Source organism: Xenopus laevis, chromosome 7L (genome assembly GCF_017654675.1).
Source record: "Xenopus laevis strain J_2021 chromosome 7L, Xenopus_laevis_v10.1, whole genome shotgun sequence".
Taxonomy (NCBI): domain Eukaryota; kingdom Metazoa; phylum Chordata; class Amphibia; order Anura; family Pipidae; genus Xenopus; species Xenopus laevis.
Window position 1 is genome coordinate 78,090,054 of NC_054383.1, and position 11,521 is coordinate 78,101,574.

Here is an 11,521-nt window from a genome sequence, read left to right on the forward strand (position 1 = left end):
CCTTTAGCAATCCAGCACATTGGTCTGTACCACTGATAAAGTTGTCTTCTTTTTTCATCTTCCTCCTACTTTTTTTTTAAATTATGTGTATCCTGCTATTATATTTATGGTAGGCAGAGATGCTAACCACCCGCCCTGCTCCTACTTTCAGCGAATGTACCAGAGAGAAAGTTCTAAGGGCAACTTTTTGTCCTGGCAGAACTTTAATGTGGAGAATACAGTCCATACAACTGACATTTATGCAAAAGTCTGGAATTCAGAAATCAACCACTACCAAGAACTCACAGTAATAAGATAATACATATGGGCTAATCATGCATGTCAGACATCTTCTCATCAGTATACTAAGGTGCAAGTGATCTGTTAGGTTGAGCATTTGCTGCTGCTTAGTTAGTGAATTCAACTGGAATTATTGCAGAAAGATCCACTACACTGAAGGCAACCATATCCAAGAAGTCTTTATGCGCCCCTAAAAGGGATGGTTCACCTTTAAGTTAACTTTTAGTATGTTATAGAATGGCCAATTCTAAGCAACTTTTCATTTGGTCTTCATTGTTTATTTGTTATAGTTTTAGAATTATTTGCCGCCTTCTTCTGACTTTTTTCAGCTTTCAAATTGGGGTCACTGACCCCCATTTAAAAAAACAAATGCTCTGTATGGCTATACATGTATTATTATTGCTACTTTTTATTACTCATCTTTCTATTCAGGTCCCATATTCCAGTCCCTTATTCAAAGCAGTGCATGGTTGCTAGGGTAATTTGGACTCCAGCAAACAAACATATTTAGGATGTTTTTCTTGGTACCTAATGCTATGTGGGAAATAGAAGATGCTAGAAAGTGGAAGCTTTGAGGTGATTTTCAGGTATTTCATCAAAACTGTCAAATTTGGGAAAGCATTGCAAGTAGTTTGGAGTGGAAAGACATAGTTACCCATTTAAGATTCAGCTGAATGTGTGCTTTCCAAAAGTATAAGGTTTTGGGGGGTCACACTTCTTTGTGTTTTTACCCTCCAAAAAGGCAGTAAATAGCTGAAGTGACCTCTGGGACAATTTGTAAGCGCTAACTTCATTTTGGGCTCTCTAAGTGCCAAATACTTTGGTATTTCTTTGCACAATGGGCATCAAACTGTTCAGAGGACCCTTGACATTCATAATTAGGATTTTTTTTTTTCTTGGTATCTTATGCTTTGTGGGAGATATAAACTTGTTATAGGTTTTGAGGTGATTTTTCAGAATTTTCAAAATTTGTTATAAAAAGTGCAAAGTTCAGAACAGTTTGATGTTTGGTAATTAGGAGCAGAAAGACATGGTTACCCATTTTGGATTTGGCAAAATGTGCTTTTCAAAACTATGGTTTTCTGGGGTAAACCTCCTGTTCCAGGATTTTTGGCTTTGGAATCTAAAGTATGCCGTATTCTGCTTTGGTGCTTTTAAAGTTCGGTAATTTACTGCTGGAAGTTTTTGATCTATAGAAGTCAGAAATCTCCATAAAACTAAACATATCTGATATTAGCACGTTCTAGAAAAATGAGGCTTTCCAAATCAAACCCCCTGAAAATGCTCCTAAAGTGAGAGAGCATGAAATGTTCAAAAAACGTCTGGAGAGCAAATAGAATGGGAAATTCTCCTGACACTTAAAAGGTTAAGCTTATTGCAACCATGCATTTCCCCAAGATCTCACCATTTGTTATCCTCAAGCTGGGATAGGTTAGTAAATATTTTTTTAATATTTAGATGACTCTCTCCAAGTCTCATCCTGATTCTGAGCAACCCCACCCCAAGAAATAAACTCCAAGACAGCACAAAATGTTGCGAGAGAGCACAAAATGAAATAGGAAATTCTTCTTAAAAGTTTAATATATATATTAATATTTTGAAAAATATTTTTTGTGTGTCAGTATCACTATAGGTTTATTGGATTTATAAGCTAGAGAAAATATTTTCTAGAAGAAATAAAATATACATATATGCCACTATAAATATAATTATTAACATGGAAAAAACAGTAGACTAAAGGGAAAGATCAGATGGTGTGTAGGTGGCCCAGGGGAAAAATAAAATCCACAAGCCTGTGTATTTCATATAAAACAAATCTTAGTATTTTCACAAAAATCTTTTGCAGAAATGTTATACTCTAATATACAAAAAAGGAACAGTATTGTCAACTAGATGCAGAAACATACCTATATGTATATTTAGCACCGAGTATATATACAGCACTGTACATTATAACACAATAATAGAACAAATGAGTATAAATAAAATAATAAATAAATACAATTACATTCAAGATTGAGTGTTGAATGTTGGGAGACAAGAGGAGGAGGTGATGTATATATTGTACAGTAATCCAGAACAAAACATCATAAATATTTCATTGTACTGTATGTATGGGATTCTCAATTGGTTAACACACACAGAAGCATATGAATACTACATAGAATGTACAGTGGTGTAAATAGCATACAGCAGACCCCATAGTACATAGCTGGGGGACAGGGGGCCTGGACATCAGGCATGGACTGATGTATGGTAGTCCCCCTCACATGGTGGTAGGTGGCCATTAAAGTGGTTGTTCATCTTCCAACAATTTTTTAAGTTCAGTTGTTTTCAGATAGTTCATCAGAAAAAAATACTTTTTCCATTTACTCTCTATTTTCTATTTGTGAAGTTTAAAATAATTCTGATTTTTATGATGTAGTTTTTATTTCTAAATGACATTGTTTACACTGCAAATAATTCACTCTACCATATAAACTGTTATTCCTGAACCAACAAATATATGTTTTAGTTGTAATACAGTATTGGTGTGTAGGCAGCCATCTCAAGTCATTTTGCCTCACCCTGTGCTTTCAGAAAAAGACAGCACTTCCTAAAGGAATTGCTTTCAGACAGACTCCTACTTAATGTATCTTGAAGTAGTCACAGTTGGGCTTGGATTTTTACTATTGAGTGCAATTTTCATATCTACCAGAAAGCTGTTATCTTGTGTGAGTGAAATGTTATCTTGTTACATTCCCATTATTCTGTTGATAGGCTGCTGGGGGAGGGGGAGTGAGGGGTGACATCACTCTGACTTGCAGTGTAACTGTAAAGAGCGACTGAAGTTAATCAGAACACAAGTTAAATAGACTGTGGGGCACCTGGGAAACTGACAATACGGGGGTAATTTATTAAAGATTGAATTTTGTTTTGTTTTTGTTGTCGAGATCATGTAGAAGTCAATGGCAGAGTTACCTTTAACCATTTGAAGATTTTTCTTTGCCTTAAAGGATTTTCAGTTTTTTTCGCCTATAGCATGATTGAAACGAGGTATTGAAGTCCCCCCCCCATTGCATTCAATCGAGTTTTTTACATTTAGTTTTTTTCATAAATAAGCAAACATTTGAAAAAACCTCAAACTCGACCTTTGATAAATAACCCCCTATGTCTAGTCCCATGTCAGATTTAAAAATTAAATATAAAAAAAATATATTTGCACTTTTGAAAAACGGATTTTAGTGCAGAATTCTGCTGGAAAAGCACTACTAACTGATGTCTTTTTTTTAAAAAAAATAACGTTTTCCCATTACAGAATTCCTTTATTGTTTAATTGCTAACCCTTTTATGTCTTTCAAAAGCTGTTCTAAATTGACACATTTCTTGAGACATTTTTTATCTTTGGCCCTACTGGGCAAAATCCGAGATTCATTAAAGGCAGTAGCTATGTTTTCCTTGACCCGCACCCACTCCGCACCCTCCTGACCCTAACCAGGACCGGCCCGCTTCATTCCTTCTATTTATAGACCCGCGCCTGCCCCGCAGTGATGTCACAAAAGTGCAAGAGCAAGTGTGAGTGTATAAATTGACAGGCAACATGAGGTTGTGGAAGGGATCACACTCGAACCTGTGACCCAAAGATTTTTTTGGAAACCGGTCCAGACCCGCCCGACCTGTGAGTAAACCTGGGATCCTGTGGGTTTCAGGCTGTCCCCCACATCACTAAAAGGCAGCTGTTAGAAATTATACAATAGTTGCTAATATTGCACAGATGCTGCTGAGAAATGTATCAACTAATGAACGAAATTGTAACAGTTCAGAATCTGCACTTAGATTACTGAGCTGCCAGACTGAAACGCCAGAGACACAAGCATTAAACTTAAAACTTTATTTCTGGTAAACAATCTGAAAACAAATGATCTAAAAAAAAGTGTTTGAAAGATGGACAACCCCTTTAATAACCACCCCTGAAAAAGTGGATTTTACAGTTATTCATTTTTACAAAACGACCCTTCCCCATACCGCAGATCAATAGACAGTGGCCCTATCCATTGTACATTTGAAAAATAAGCCATGAATTATTTATAAGAGAAGGCACCGCCAACTGTTTCTAAACTGCTATTCTGTGCATCTTCTAATAGTTTTTGGTAAATGAGCACCTCAGAAATAAAATATTACCTTGGGGTTTTCCACCTTTTTTTGTGGCTGAAACACCCCTACTTGCTAACTTCTTGGTATATTACTTTAACCCCCATATGTAATAAAAGGCACTACGTTTGCCCAGGAGCAGTAACCCATAGCTACCAATGAGATGCTTGCTTTTAAACAAGCGACCAGTAAATTCTACCTGCTGATTGGTTGTTATGAGTTACTGTTCCTGGGCAAACTTAGTACCTTAAATTACATAATCCCATCTTTGGGGCAAATTTACTAACGCTGGCGAAAATTCGCCATTGTGACGTCATTTCGGAGCTTCGCCGATTTACTAATGGTTCGCTAGTGAACGAGATAGACTCTAGCGGTACTTCGCTCCCTAACGCCACGCAAATTCACTAAGATGTGGATTTTACTGAATGTTACCTCTTACGCCAGACTTGCCTTCGCCACCTCAGACCAGGCAAAGTGCAATAGATTAGATAGGAGTTCCTTAAAAGTCCCAAAAAACCCTAGTGTCTTTTCCTTTTTTCAGGGTTGTAGGCTGAAAAAGAGCGTACATTTTTTGGGGTAACCGGCTACATTTCCTAACATATGGCACATAAACTATACACTGGGCTCATGTATAGGGCAATATAACAACTCTATTTTAATAAGATTCCCTGGATTTTAGTGAATTAGCGTTGTCCTGCCGAATCTACGCCTGGCGAAATGTTGCGCTGTGAGAGAAGCCGTCGCTGGTGAATTTTCGGAGGTTAGTGAATTTGCCCCTTTATTTCTATCCCTGAATTTGCAGCAGTGGCAGGTCACTAGTCCAGAAAGCATAGTTGCAAGCAGTAAAAGAGACCTTATTTCCATTCATAATTCTGGTTAAAAGTTTCCAGTAAAAACCTTGCTTGGGGCAGCACTGTGCCACTCCCTCTTAAATATACAATGGGTGGCCCAGTGTCCAAAACAAGCACATCAGAGAGGAGTCCTGCTTTGCTGCTTTTCTCAAGGTGTTCACAGTCTCACCCTATCAAAAAAATTGTGGTATGTAGTTTGGCTTGCATTGAGTGTGTGTTATAAGATAAAATAATTATAAGCTCCACGAGACAGAGATTTTTCACTTTTCCCAATTTACCCGCATAGTTTTCCCTCCTTTCTGTAGCTAATTTTGCAAAAATTGAAAAAGTGGAGTTTCACTAACCCCCTAAAACCAACATACCAGTGTATTATTGTCCTTGCCACTAGCCGATGTGTTGATTCTAGTAAGATAGCACAGACTTATCTGGAAGCAATATTTGTTCTTGCATTTATCAGTTATCAGGTTTTGGTTCTGGACCACACCTTTCTCTCTCATTAGCTTTCAGGTTGTTTGTTAATTATTAACCACTTCACAAGTGAAATTCAATGACCTTTACATCACAGAATTCATAGACTGGATGGAGTGTTTTAAATCTTTTATTTAGTCTGGTCTAAAATGCTTCAAAAAGCTTAATCTGTAATAAAAATGTTTTTAGTTTTGTATTAAATGCTGAATATGAATAATAATACCTATTTTGTATGGACTTTGATTCAGCTGCTTTTAAGTAAGTGGCACCACATTTATGCCTTTTTTTTTTTTTAAATAAAATTAGTAAGACCTGGGAACCGTTTCTAGCTGAGTCTCCCAATGTGTGCTTGCCTTTATGAGCTGGTACTTGGGGTATCTTTATAAAGGCAGTGCAAAGGTGCAATTTATGTCAGTTTCTGCACAAGTGTCTCCTCTATATGTGCTACCAAGTAACATAGTAACATAGTGACTTAGCAAGTTAGGTTGAAAAAAGACACACGTCCATCAAGTTCAACCTTTTAACTTTTTTTAATCTGCCTAACTGCCAGTTGATCCAGAGGAAGGCAAAAAAAAACCATCTGAAGCCTCTCCAAAATCCTTCCTGACTCCAAAATGGCAATCGGACTAGTCCCTGGATTAACTTGTACTATGAGCTATCTCTCATAACCCTGTATTCCCTCACTTGCTAAAAAGCTATCCAACCCCTTCTTAAAGCTATCTAATGTATCAGCCTGTACAACTGATTCAGCAAGAGAATTCCACATCTTCACAGCTCTCACTGTATAAAACTATTAAGGCGAAACCTCTTTTCTTCTAATCGGAATGGGTGACCTTGTGTCAGCTGGAAAGACCTACTGGTAAATAAAGCATTAGAGAGATTATTATATGATGCCCTTATATATTTATACATAGTTATCATATCACCCCTTAAGCGCCTCTTCCTCTTCTCCAGCGTGAATATCCCCAATTTAGCCAGTCTTTCCTCATAGCTAAGATTTTCAATACCTTTTATCAGCTTAGTTGCCCTTCTCTGTACCCTCTCTAATACAATAATGTCCTGTTTGAGTGATGGAGACCAAAACTGTACGGCATATTCTAGATGGGGCCTTACCAGTGACCCCCTCCTATCATGAATCTATGCCCCTTTTACTTCAATTAAGATTACAATATGTAAAATAATTGTGTAAATGATGCAGGTGTCCCAATGATCTATGCGCTTTTAGAAACAGGCACACCAGAAGTTTCACTTTTAGACTTTTACACAGCTTTCTAAATTTGCAATTGTTCTTAATTTTTTTTGTGTTAAATGATACAAGTATATTACAGGTTTTCAAATATCATTTGAGTTACAGAATATTCTGTGCAGCCTGCCCTCCTTATGTTGATGCTAAACTAGGCAGGTTTTGGTGGGTGGTGGGAGATCCTTGCTCCCAAAACATGGTAGTTGATGCTACTACCCTTCAGATCTTTATAGAGCCTACTTAAAAAAGACTTTTGCATTCACCGGTAAATTAGGGAACATTCATTTTTCATTTAGAAAGTGCACAAATGTTTTGGTGTGTACCATATTTTTGAGAAAGTGTTAATAGATACACTTCTTTCACAATTAAACCTCTGCTATGTTACAAAAGTAATGATTACATCTGTTAAAATCAATAATCCTATATATGTATGTATACATCAAGCGTTATCTTCTTGCCTGGGTGCTGTCAAATATATTGTAGATAGTAGTTCCCCAAAACTGACGCACTCCAGGGCTTCATAATGCAGTTTGGAAAAGAAAATGTATTGTCAACATTTCGGTCCCATTCTGGGCCTTTCTCAAGAGATTAAATTTCTTGAGAAAGACCCAGAATGGGACCGAAATGTTGACAATAAATTTTCTTTACTAAACTGCATTATGAAGCCCTGGAGTGCGTCAATCTTGGGGAACTACTATAGATTATATATATATATATATATATATATATATATATATATATATATATATATATATATATATAACAAACAAGGGAAAGTTGTGCTCACCACTATTTTTTAAAACCATTAGGCGGGGGTGCAATGAGGGTGTGACCACAAAATACATATAGTCAACTACAAGAGGTCCTCTGCACTCAACCAATTATCAATACACTTAAAGGAGAAGGAAAGCTACGGAGGTATTTTATTGCCAATAGATTAGCTGCAATAGTGCAAGCTAGAATGCTATATTTATTCTGTAGAATGTTTTACCATACCTGAGTAAATAGCTCTAGAAACTCTCTGTTTGTTTAGGATAGCAGCTGCAGTATTAACATGGTGTGACATCACTTCCTGCCTGAGTCTCTCCTTGCTCTTGGCTCAGATTACAGTAGAGAAGGGAGGGGGGGGAAGAGGAGCAAACTGAGCATGCTCTTGCCCAGGGCAATGAGGTTTAAGCTGAAGGCAGGAAGTCTGATACAGAAGCCCATGTGTACACAATAGAAGGAAAGAAATGCTGTGTTTCTTTTGATAGGGGACTCAGAGCAGCGCTACTTTTGGGGTTTACTGGTATATTTAGATGGACCTTTCTGATAAGGCTTACTTAGTTTTAACCTTTCCTTCTCCTTTAAGAGACATTTTGTGCATACTGCTACTAAAAAATGCCTTACCCTTTAAACAACACAGGGATTGTTTGTCCATATATTGCAATATATTTAAGCTGGCCAACTACGTCAAAGTCATACCATATCTGGCCAGTCCTACGCTTAATTTTCATCTGATTCATTAAGAATTCAATTGCTTAATTATACATTTTACAAAGGGACTAAGTTTTACCTGCAACTTACTAGCTGCTTTCAAAGTAAAACTCCCAAACTTGGCTGCCCTTTTATTAGACACCAGTGGGATCACCTGACTATAGCTGGGAGGGGTGGGAGCTACAACAGCAGTGACCAGCTCCATGTTTTAGCTCCCACCCCTCCCAGCTATAGTCAGGTGATCCCACTGGTGTCTAATAAAAGGGCAGCCAAGTTTGGGAGTTTTACTGTGTGCGTGTACCGATTATTTACATTCAGTTATACAAACAGTGTAACTCAAACTAGACCAATAAATGAATTCAAGAATAGATGGAGGCCGAAAGTATATAATTATAGCATCAAAAACAAAAAGCACGGGATTACCCTGTATACTGTCAGCTCCAAACACTCTGTTACTATTAAAATGTTAATATATGCAAACATTTAATGATTAACAGACACGTTAAAGACCATTATCTTTAACATATGTTAACAAATCTATGTCTAATTACTAGGTAGTAAGTCTTATCTACAGGGGTATGTCAGTAAAATAACAAGTTTACTGTTACTAAAGAGTACGCCCTCTCTCAAAGAACATCCAATCCTATAATTTATTTAAAATCAGATAATCTAGAATGTCTGAGATTCTCCTTGCGTTAGTATTATAGTATTCCCCAAACCTGCCCATTTAATGTCACTTATATGACTATAAAATGTGTTGACTCATCACTGGAAATCGCTTCCTTAAAAAAGCAGCAGCAGGGTTGGATCTACCTGTAGAAGACATTTTCCCAAGATAATACAAGGCATAGCGGTTTCAGTCAATAGAAAAATAGTTAGGACCACCATAGTTATTCTAAAATGTTTTTAATTCTCACTGGCCTCAGGAGTATGCTGCTTTACAAATCAGTAATAGCCGTGCAGAAAGATTCTGACCTGAAAACCTTGCTCTGCTAGAATATATTAGGAGAAAATGAGTTTAGCAACCATGCAACAGTCCTGGGCACCTAGACTGAAGACACTAGAGTCCTGCATCAGGTCCTGTACCCACGGAATACCTCACATTACCCTCACCTACTGAAGTTAAAACTTTTTTTTTCTTATAACTTTTTCCCCCTGACCTGGTTGACCCGCCTCTGGAGTGACCAGTGACTAGTGATGGGCAAATTTCTCCCATTTCGCTTCGCTGGAAAAATTTCGAATTTCCTGTGAAATTCTCGAAATGATGAAAAATTAGCGAATCACAAATTTTGATGCAGGCGTCCAAATGTTTTTGACGCTGGCGACAATTCAGACGCTGGCGACAATTCGGATTCCCATTAAAGTCAATGGGCGCCTAGAATTGTCGCCGCCATCTAAATTGTCGCCGCCATCAGAATTGTCGATGTCGTAAAAAATATTTGGATTTTTGTGGCAAATTTCTCTAATACACACATCATTATCACTGGATGATAATGGACATTTAATAATACACTTAGCATAGTACAGGTATAGGGGCAAGTTTACTAAGCATGAAAATTCACCAGTGACGGCTTTGCAGGCAGTGCAACACTTAGCCAGGAGAAAATTCGCTCAGACAATGCTAAATCACTAACATGTGAAGTTGTGTCCATTAGCGTTGGCTAATTTGCATATGGCGGGAAGTTAAAGTTGAATGGACGTATATGTTGCAGCAAAAACATTACATAAGCCCAGGGAAGCTTAATAAAAGAAAAAAGAGTTGTTATAATGCCCTACATATGAGCCCACTATATAGTTTATGTGCCATATGTTAGGAAATGTAGGGGGGAAGCCGGTTACCCCAAAAAAATGTTATGCTCTTTTGCAGCCTATCACCCTGAAAAAAGGAAAAGACGCCAGCGGTTTTTGGGACTTAGAACATTTTTCAACTAAATTTTTAGGAAGTCCTATCTATTCTATTGCATTTAGTCTGGTCTGAGGTGGCAAAGGCAAGTCTGGGGCAAGAGGTAACGTTCAGTAAAATCCGCATTTTAGTGAATTTGCGTAGTTACGTCCCTTCACTTCGTCTGGCATTGAGTGCGAATGAGCATCAGTGTCAGTCTCTTTCGCTAGCTAAGTTATGCCTGCGCCCGTTAGTAAATTGGCAAAGTATTGAAATGACGTCAGTGATATCACTTCGCCCTTTAGTAAATGTGCCCCATAGTCTACAGCACAGGCTTCAATAGCTCCCTATCAGCTATAGCTGTGAAATCATTGCTGCAGAAATGCCTGCATAGTCTCATCCTATAAAGCTTCTACTGTTCCCCCTCCCCATTTCTGCAGCACTATTTTATAATGGATACATTTAACATGGAATGGATATACAAAAACATTTGTGTTTATTTGAAATATTATATGAAATATATTAAGGAAATGATTGTCTGTCTTTGATCACAAGTATGTATTTGCAAGAAAGCGTTCTAGATTCAGCTTATTCTGCCAAATGCCTTATAATTATTGTTACAAGCACTAATGCTGCTGGAGTGATGAAGGGAGAAACTTATTCTGTACCTTTGTATCACTCCCACATAACAGTGAGCAGAGAGGTTGCTAAGCAACAGCAACACAGTTAGTGACCCAGATACAGCATCATTATCAAGGTCAAACAAACATTGCACACAGGGAATAAATATTAAACTGGTACAGTACCTGGCATTACATAAGAACATAAGTGCTTGAAATTACCAGGGGTTTTCCAGATAAGGGCTCTTTCAGGAATTTGGAACCCCACCTTTCATATTCATAATATTTTCATATATTTCATAATATCTTAATTGAGATCAAGTACAATATATTTTATTTTATTATTACAGAGAAAAAGGAAATCAATAAAAAAAATCAAATTATTGGCCTTCCTGTAATTCGGAACTCTCTAGATAAAAGGTTTCCAGATCCGGATCCCATAGCTGTAGTGCAAGTACTTTGTAAGTGGTAACCTAGTTGTTGCAAAAACCCAGTTGCCATAACAACTACAGATGCTGCAAAAAAAGGTTTCAAAATTATTTTTGATATCTAAATTTAAACTAACATCCCT